Below are 9,775 nucleotides of genomic sequence, written 5' to 3'. Positions count from 1 at the left end.
TGTAAGCAGGGGGTTCAACGTGCTGTTTACCCTGCAAAATGTACCACTAATTAATTTGTGTTCATGTCCAAAGATAGAGGATGTCCAGCTCAGCACAGGCCTGTGGCAAGGGTATGACACCAAGGGCTCATCTAGACAGCCCTCCCTTCGCTCCCCTTAAAAACGCACACACACCACACACACACTCCGGAGCAGCGACCTTTCTGCTGCAGAACCAGCTGCAAAGAGAACTAGTTTAATTCTAACGTTAACAAACAGCTGTAACTAATAACAACCGTGTTTTTTAAATTGCACTGTGTAGCACAGGTTAGCCTGCAGCTGTCGATCTCCAACGAGCTGCTTTTTCTGTGTAAATCGCTGTGAGCTTTTTTTTTTTAATGTGATTAAAGTCTCGTCTACTCTGTTCACCATCAAGTTTTCAGCCGTGACAATGGCGACAATGGCGAGCAGGAAGGCTGCCGTTCCCATAATGACCGTGCTGTCACAACCATAATGGCCGCTCTGATATGTGTTTGTAGAAAGGAAGCTCTGAGAATGAGCATTAAGCACTGGGAGGCAGATGACTTTGTCACGCGGAAATTGTTGCTGTTGCTCTGCGTCGACACCGAGCGCGCCTTCGCCATAATGGACCAAACCAGGCCTTCAGCTTTGATCCAGACACTTTGATGTTTCTGCACATGAGTCCTCCACAAATGGGCCTGCACATTTCTTTATTTTCCTGATTTTGGACAAAAACTTTTGGACGAAATTTTTTTCTAATATTTCTCTTTGTCGGACAGCAGGAAGCAGAGCTCGAGGAGGGTGATGATGTCATAGGAAGTAGATTTTTAAGACCTACAAACAAAAACAACAAAAGGAATAATTGCTAAGGAACAACGGAGTCCTAATGAAGGTTGACATCGGTGTCGTTCCGGCTTTCTGTGCGTGACGACGCCTTGTCTCGCCATTTATCCGAGAAAGCGAGAACGCTCTGGGGGTCTCTTTTTAAACGGTGGGGGAAATTCTCTTTGCTTCTCTTTGCTCCAGCGCCTGCGTTGTGTGACACGTTAAAGCGAATCTGTCAGAGATCCAGACGAACCGATCCGGGCGTCAGTCAAACATCAATAGCGTCAATGTGGCGGGTGTCAGTCAGTGACGGAACCTCACGGGCGGACGGCAGAATCCGGCGGCGGCGACTTGTGATCTGCCACAGGTTGGGAGCGAGGCGCAGTCACAGCAGCCGGTCATTATCCAACATAAGCCTCAAGGTGAAACGCAGTAATGAATGGCTCACCATATATTATCCTGCTTAGCAGCGGCTTACCAGAGACATCAGTCATCTGACACGATGTTTCGATTTTAAATGTTTGTCTTAAACGCGGAGGAGTGATTAGCGCCGACGCTCTGCAGTGCAGCCCCCGCTGACGTCTGTGACCAGCATCCTCAGCTGCATCCTGAAAGCCCAGGTTTTAGCTTAGCATCCTGGGAGCGAGGAGTCCTTGCCCAGCTCCACATCCGTCTCCAGTCTGATGAAGCCGTGTATGCAAATCAACCCGTCAGCACAGCTTAAGCCCGAAGGTGGCGTTTTCTTCTGAGCCTCCAAGACCAACAGACGCAGTCAACACGGCCTTTCCCCCCCCCCCCTGCCAGTGCCAGACGAGGGGCCTGGCTGCCAGCGAGTCAGAGGGTAGTCCTTCCAAGAATACCGCTTCCAACTTTCAGGAGATGAAATCCTTTGGAGATGCCATCTGTTTGTCTATCGCCCATGTTGCGCCGGCTCAAAGGAATCCTTCCACTCGGAGTTAATATCGGGAATTATTTGTCGAGATGGATGGAAACAGGAGCTGAATACATTGTGCCGTGGAGATGTTCTGTTTTTTCTTCTGCGGTTGATAAGGCGGTCAGCACGCTTGCATGAAACTTTATTTATTTCTGTGCTGTCAAGAGTCTAAATGTGGCTTCTGTAAATAAACTGTCGTTCCGCCGAACCTCTGACCATAAACATCCAGCGTGGATTTCACACGCCTGACTGTTCCAGGCAGTAAATGCCAGGATAGAGGGTGGAAGGGTGGTACGCATGCATGATGGGAGCCGCTGCTGCAGTGGGAATACATATGCATTCATTCTGACCACAAGTCAAATAAGCTCTGGCAAACTGAGAGGCTAATCAGGCCAAACAGCGTCCGCCTGACGGCAACTTTACAGTGCTTCCCATCCAAAAGATTCCCATTTTAAAAGATTTTAGTGGTCACCTTTAGTCGTGACCAAATCGAATGTTTTGGAAATAGTTGAACTTACATTTGATCGCTTCCCTTCTTCCGCTCTCTTCTGTCCCACATGGAGGCATGAACCTCTAATCTGGACCTTTTGTGTTTTCCTTTGTTTCAATTTGTATCGAGCCTGGGGCCTCCCAAACTGAATCCACCGCTCTCTCGCTCTCTCTCTCCCTCGCTTTCTCTTTCTCGCTCTCGCTCTCTCTATCTCACACACACACACTCTCTCTCTATCTCTCTCTTACACACCACACACGCACACACACAAAATCTCAATCAAAGTGCGTTTTGGCATTGGCACCCAGGCGGTTTCAACGATTGCACACAAATCCTTCTTATTTCTTAACACAAACCACCAATAAGAATACTTGGTTGGAGTCGGAATAAACCCATATTAGCGATTTTCTTTCTTCCTGTCAAATAGGATGATGGAGAGAATGCTGGCAGCCCGCGCACATCAATCATTCCCACCTACCGGATGATGCTCGCTCGCTCCGCTGTGGACCCTCGGATGCTCCGGTGTCCTCCACAAGCAGGTGTGACCACAATCCCGCTTTGTTGTATTCCCATATGTTGTGGCCAGCGTGATCGCGAAGGCTCCGGCTGATGGGTGACTGGATAGCCCGTGTGATCATGCACCGCCGGCTCCCTTTCTCTCTCCCTGTAACTGCTCCCTCCGCCCGATTATCTCCCGCTGCGGCACTGGCTACATGGTAATACGGAGAAACAACAAAAACGTGCCTGACTCGATGGACAACTTGTGCTTCTTATTATGGCAATTAGCCGCCAGACCGCGTCCGTGCGGGCTCATGCGGGCGCCCCGGTGCAGAGCAATTCGCCGTCTCCTCTGCAGCCGCTAATTTTGCTCTGAATAAATAATCCACCGAGACGCCGAAAGCAGTTCTTCTTCTTCTTCTTCTTTTTTTCTGAAAGCGAAGGGTGAAGAAAATCACTCCACTCTGCCGGCTGAGGCTGGCGAAGAGAGAGGACTGAGGCGTAAATGGATGGAGGGGGATTAAAGAGGAGGAGGAGGAGGTGGAGGAAGAGGCTGGAGCCCAATTTTTGAAAGCATTTTTTCTCTCAATGTGGATTTTGAATAACAGCGAAGCATCAGCTATCTATCTATCTATCTTATCTATCTATCTATCTATCTATCTATCTATCTATACTATCTATCTATCTATCTATCTATCTATCTATCTATCTATCTATCTATCTATCTATCTATCTATCTATCTACCTGTTCTGATATATTATATCATTACATGTGGGTAACAACATATGCTACTTTTTGTGAGCTATTGTTATTGATCCATTAATCTATTTTCATTCCATCTCCACTTCTCTCCTCCAGTAGAAGCTTTATCTCATTTACCAGAGTGTGAATGTTATTGTGAAGTAGCCTCAAACCCTACAGACTACATCAGGAGATGTCTTTTATCATATCTTGATGAACTTGTGTGTATGTGTGTGTGTGGGGAGAGAGAGACAGAGGGGGGAGGAAGACCTGAGCATCAATAATGTAAAATGGTCAAATTCCAACAATAGAATAGTTGAAACAGGTTTGAAGCAAACACAAGAGGATCTCATTGTGCGTGTTGATGGCCCTCGATCATCAACACGTTCACTGGTACTTTCAGCTTTAACAATATTAATCCCCAGACCGATGAGGGCGGATGATTGGTTCCACTTTCTGGATGTTATTTTGTGCCGTGTGGCCTTTCTGCGTCCGTCAGTCCTCAGAAGCTTGTTTGAGAGCTTGTTTTGGCCACGATGGCATAACAAACATCACACTCACCTGTTAACTGCAGGAAAACCGCATTTTCTCCGGCTGATCTGTGTCCCCCTCCCTCGTTGACAGAGTGATGGATGCTGTTTTTTTTGGCTGATTTTAATTTACAGCGCCAATCTGAATGTGTGTAGCAGGTTGGACAGCGCGCGTGTCTGTTAGCATGAACCTTCACACTTCCGAGTGCTTCCGTCCTGGTCCCCAAACTGCTAAGACATCTGTTCAAATCCCCCGTGAGTGGCAACCGCAGGCTCATGTGTCGCAGATCCCCTCCCTCCTCCCCGCCTCCTACGTGGCTGAGCGCAGACCAGCTGCCTACATTTCTGATGCACATCAGAAAGCAACACTTATGGGCTTTGGGAGCGTCACCATGAATCAGTCGGGTGTGATTAGCTTCAGCACAGCTTTGGCCCGTCCTGCCAAGACCTTCGTCTGTACAAAATGTGCTGCTTCAATGATGTGCCTCTACTCTGATGGCATTCAATAATAAAAAAAAGTCCACGCTTGTGATTCTGTTAAAAAAGAAAAAAAGAAAAGCAGATTCTTCTACTTAAAAGGCAAAACTGGAGATCAGTGGCTCCTGTAATTACGATTCAGAGCGTCACCGTGAAACATAAATGATTCAGTGGGACCTTGAAAAATGAAAAATGCAGATCTTTCTGTTCCATCCCGCGCACTCCTGCGCCGGCATTGATGTCACTTTGTGAGTTTATATCCGTGTTTCTCAGGGAAACAATTACTGTAACCTCTGAGAGTATATCACGGACCTCGGTGGGGACCTTTGGTCCACGAAGGGTCGGAACAAAGACTTAATATCCGCAATAACGGTGAATTAAAATCCACGATAAAAGTTAGATTCACATCCTTGGCGCCGGTAGCTAAAATCGCTCCCTAAACGGACCCGAAATCTTCAGTGGGAATGAAAAGGAAGTGTAAACAACAGCAGCTACTGTGACGCGAGAGGCTCTGGAACTGAAGCTGTCTGAGCTGCGTCTTTCCTCGCCACTGAGACAGGTCGTGTCTGGGAGCTCGACGCCTACAGTATCTGGTGAGCAGGCAAGTGTGCAGCCTAATAATCCAAAGTTTGAGTGATGCGGAGTCACAAAAGTGCGGCGCTTTCATCAGGCTGCCACAGTTTCGCGCGATTCCCATTCAGGCATGAATGTAGGTGACAGAGGATTTCATCAAACCCACGGCGCCCCCGGCAAACCGTGTAACGCCGATGTCGGGTTAAACGTGCACGCTCCTCAGACACGTGCATCGTCAAGCATCAACACACCTGCTGAGCGCTGTCAGTGTGTATACTCGGGCCTTCCATAAGGCAAATCACAGCTTCAATCCGTGCTGGCAGGTCCAGCTGTTCCAGCAGCTAACCTTTATGGAGCTATAGCTAATGTGCGTGACTTACTGTTAGCACTTAGAGGACACAAGTGTTGCATGTTTCCAGAATGTGTTAATTATATTTGCCTGGCTCTCATAGCTTGACTCTACGCCTGCTGGATGGTGGCTGCTGTGCTCCTCGAGGGCACTTTGTATCTGTTTTCCTGTTTATTGGCCAGATGCTCAGATCTTTTATGATAGCCGCTCGCTTTCTGTCATCAGTGCGCCGCGCCATAAAACAGCGGTGCTCTGCTAATATAGAACTGAATGAAAACCCAAGAAAAGGTTAATGGAATGTTTTTTGTATATAGCACCTCCTGTTTAGCTTCAGCTGCATGTGTTCTGAATGTGTCTGGTCCCCCCCTCTGCCCCCCCTTCCCCTATCTCCTCCTCCTTTACCCAGTTGGCCATCAGCAGGAGGGTCCACCCCCCTCCCCCCACCACGCAGTTGAGCCTGGTCCTGCTAGAGGTTTCTTCCTATTAAATGAGAGTTCTTGTGTATTCAGGCTGTGGGTTGAGCCCCGAGACAATATTGATTGTTATACACTGTATAAATAAGGTAGAATTGAGGGTGAACTGCTGGGTCGGTGCCCCCAGCACGTGGCCACAGGTGAGGGTGGGAACATAGATTCACAATAATGACGCGTCGGGAGCGTTTTTCCAGTCCGGGCCAGCACAGATGTCCCAGCACGCCACCCACCCGCTCCAGTATGAACTCACACATGCAGGGAACAATTAGCTTCCGTTGCTTTATTTGGATGCGGTATGCAGTATTTTGATTTACATCATTAAGATGTAATTACCCAAACGCCGAATGGCATCATTATGTTCAAAGTCACCTTTCCCCTTCAATAATCTGCGGAAGGGCCAAGGACTCCGCAGTTTATACCTGACCCTCTTTTTGTCTCCACATTATGTCCCACAATTCCCCCTTATCCGCTCTCTCAGTAGCATCTCAGTGGGAGTGGGAGTGTAATTACACAGTCAGACGGTGTTTACAGACGCAAAAAGGGGCCTTAATTTATTCCAACAGTTAGCAGTAATTCCCCACTTTAATTTATAGCTCCTCCACCCAGTGGGAAAATGAGAGACGCAGCCAGAGAGAATGAGTGGGTAGAGAGAAACAGAGCATATGTACGTTAAATCCCGGGCGCACGTGCACACGCGTTCAGCGTTCACGCTCACTTGGGTTTGTTTCCAATCATTCTTGCTCGCTCTTTGATATGGGGGATTGTGAACGGCATCATTACGATGCTGCAAATCTGGCCGGAGGCCATGAATGTAAGAGAATAGGAAGCAGCACCAACAGTGATCCATCTGTCATGTAAGTATTGTGATTACCAGAACTGAGCTCACCACTGTGCTTTCCTGACTTGAAAAGGCCTCCAGAGCTGCAATCACGCACGAGGCAAGTGAAATTGACTGCAGGCATAACCACAACCCAGCTACAACGGCTCATATTTACTTTTAGAAACCTATTTCAAGCCGAGGTGCAAAGGTCCTTAATGACGGCATCCCGAGAGTTCTGTCAAAGGACTTGAGGAAAAACTGGTGGAAACGCACCTCCACCTGCACAGAGGAGGGAGCGCAGGTCACCTCCGCACTTCTGATCTGCCCTTTGACTTGGGAGAGATGGGGAAGTTAATACTACGTCTTTATTAAGGTGGACCATCTTGAATCTTGAATCTTGACCGCTCTGATGACCCAACACTATGCAGAAAACACCACTGATTCCAGGCATGGTTGGTACGCAAAGGATGAGTCCAGGATGAGCAACAGCATCCAGGAATGTCATAAATAATCAAAAACAAGGTTAGAGGCGAGGTAAAATCGAACTCAAATACCATGCAGGCTAAAAAGAGGCCCAAAACACAATTAACGGAATGTGGGAAATGACACAATACTGACAGGAGGCCTTTAACAGAAGCCAGAAGGAGACAAAACCACAAGTTTCCAGACAATCAATGAAGAAAACAGATCGAATAAACCTCAAGGTTTCTCCAAATTGTCCTCTAAACTCATAACACCCATCTGTATTCATAGCAGTGATGTAACAAGTATACCAAAACTTTCCTTTTGATTATATCAGCCTGACAAAACAGGTTTGAGGAGGAATATTTGTCGCCATTGGAAGCTTAAAGTGTTAGAATATAATGTACACTCAACCAGAATCAGTTTACATGTCTGCAGGCCTTCCTTGAAACATTTATTAAAGATAAACTGGTGGAATCTGGGCTCCTGTTGCTGCGTCGTCTCCACCAGGGGTCAATTTCTGTCACCACAGCAACAAGAGAGCGGCCAGATCACAACACCCCCTCCATTAAATGACCCACCACAGTTCACGGAGACCTCACAGGAGGAGCCGCGTTCAAAGTCCTGGAAACTTTCAAAGCATCCTCGTTCTCCTCAGAAACAGCCCCTGCGTCGCTCCAAGTGAGGAAGACTTGGTTCTTTAGGCCGTAAAACAGCGTTGTCACTTTCACGCGACGCTTCCGCGCCTCACTCAAATCTCACTGCGCGTTAGAGACATTTGAGACGTGAAATATGGGCGGCGACGCGCTCGCGCTCCCATTTCATCTCTTCCTGCCTTTGCAGATGTTAAATCATTGGAGCAAATTTGCATAACAACCATCAAGACGATTCGTCATAAAACACAATCAGGAGGCCGTTTGTGGATGATAAACTCAACGTAAACCTCTTGCAGCTTTGCGTCGCTTCAGTCGGATTTTAAACATCTCACAGCCAGAATCTGAAAAAAAAAATTTAGTTGTTTTTAAAAAAGAAGTCAATTAATTTCAATTGTTCAAAAAAAGCGACTTCCTTGTCATCTGCTTGTCATTTGCATATCAGTTTATGCCAGAATTGCTCCCTTTGCTTCTTTGAAGGCATAAAACGAGCCGTCGGAGGGCTATCTGTTTCAATTAGCGCCGTGGCAGGAGGGGAGAGAGGTTTTACTGTTGGATAATAAAACACAGGAAAGAGTTAAAATGTTCATTTCAGACTTTAACGGCCTTTTTTTTTCTGTTCGCGCAATCAACAGCCCATCTGAGCGTGCTGTAAAGGGTAGTGATCCTTTACTTACACGATAACAGTCATTTTGACTAGATGAACTGAGTCAGACCGCTCGGCTAAAACTGCAGCAGCTGTCAAATTCAGCTTAAAACACCAAATTAAATAACTAATAGGTTTTAAGGGCTGAGTATATTCTGTTTGTCCTTGTGGGTAATTTAATCACACAGTCATGTCGGTCTCGTCCGTCCTTGTTTCTGCTTCTTCGCTAAAGACTCCTGGGAGCTTCTTCCTGCTGCTGCCGCCCGGTGAGGAGAATTACTGTCAGGCTCGCCTCCCTCGGATAGCAGTCGGGGTTATTTGCTGCGTGGAGTGGTGCTCCCCCCCCCCCCCCCCCCCCCCCCCCCCCCCCCGAGACTCACCTGAGTATAACTAAAGGTTTGCGTAGGCCCTTGTTTGTAGCTCCCAGATGTGTTGGCGGTTCGTGACTGCATGAAGAGGAGGAGATGACGAAGGCTCGGGGGTTAAAGGGCCGCCTGGAGTGACCCATGTAGGAAGGCCGTTGGGGGGTGGGGGATCACAGAAATCAACACACTTGATGTTTATGATCTGTTTTGTTCAGCAGGACTGTTTTAAGGACCTTCACTTGTCTGGGATCAGTTTTATTAGGTTCTTTACTTTCAGGTTCCATGATGAAACTCATAAACATTTTAGAGTCTGATCTCAAACATCTCTTAAATTTAATGGAAGCTCCCGACCAGCTCGAGTAATTTGATTTTATGCAAATCATCATCCATTAGTTTCTCCATAAAGTCCCTAACAACAAACAAGCTAGCGGAGGCTCAACCCTGATGGGTGTGACGGTGTTTTGGTTTGGTCCTTTTAAGGAGGCTTTTTTAAAAGAGACAAATTAAAGATCCACTCTGCTCCTCATTAGCAGCACAAAACTCATCCTCCCCAAACAGTTACAAGCTAAAAAAAACAGTCCTTTTTGGCCCAAAATGTTATTTTTCTTCACTGATGAGCTCCTTTGTTCCAAAATCATACGGGATTACGACAGAGGAGGCAGAGGATGGAAATAAACCCAACAAAAACCTTCCCACCTTCCCTCAAAGATTAGCTTCAGTAGCAGATTAGCTTCACTTTTCTGCTGGTTTTGAATTCTGCAGGGCCGTCGGGTTGTTACGCACACAGGCTTCCGCTTTATCGTGAAGTCTCCACATCACTGGTTTCCACACTGGGTGCACCTCCGGGCGCCTCAACGTCTAACCCAGAGTGTTGCATGACTCCCCCTCTCTCTTATTAGCCGTTCTCTCAGTGCATTAAAATGCCAGAGGTCATTAGC

The sequence above is a fragment of the Takifugu rubripes genome, chromosome 15 (genome assembly GCF_901000725.2).
Source record: "Takifugu rubripes chromosome 15, fTakRub1.2, whole genome shotgun sequence".
Classification (NCBI taxonomy): Eukaryota; Metazoa; Chordata; class Actinopteri; order Tetraodontiformes; family Tetraodontidae; genus Takifugu; species Takifugu rubripes.
Note: the sequence above shows the minus strand (reverse complement) of the source record.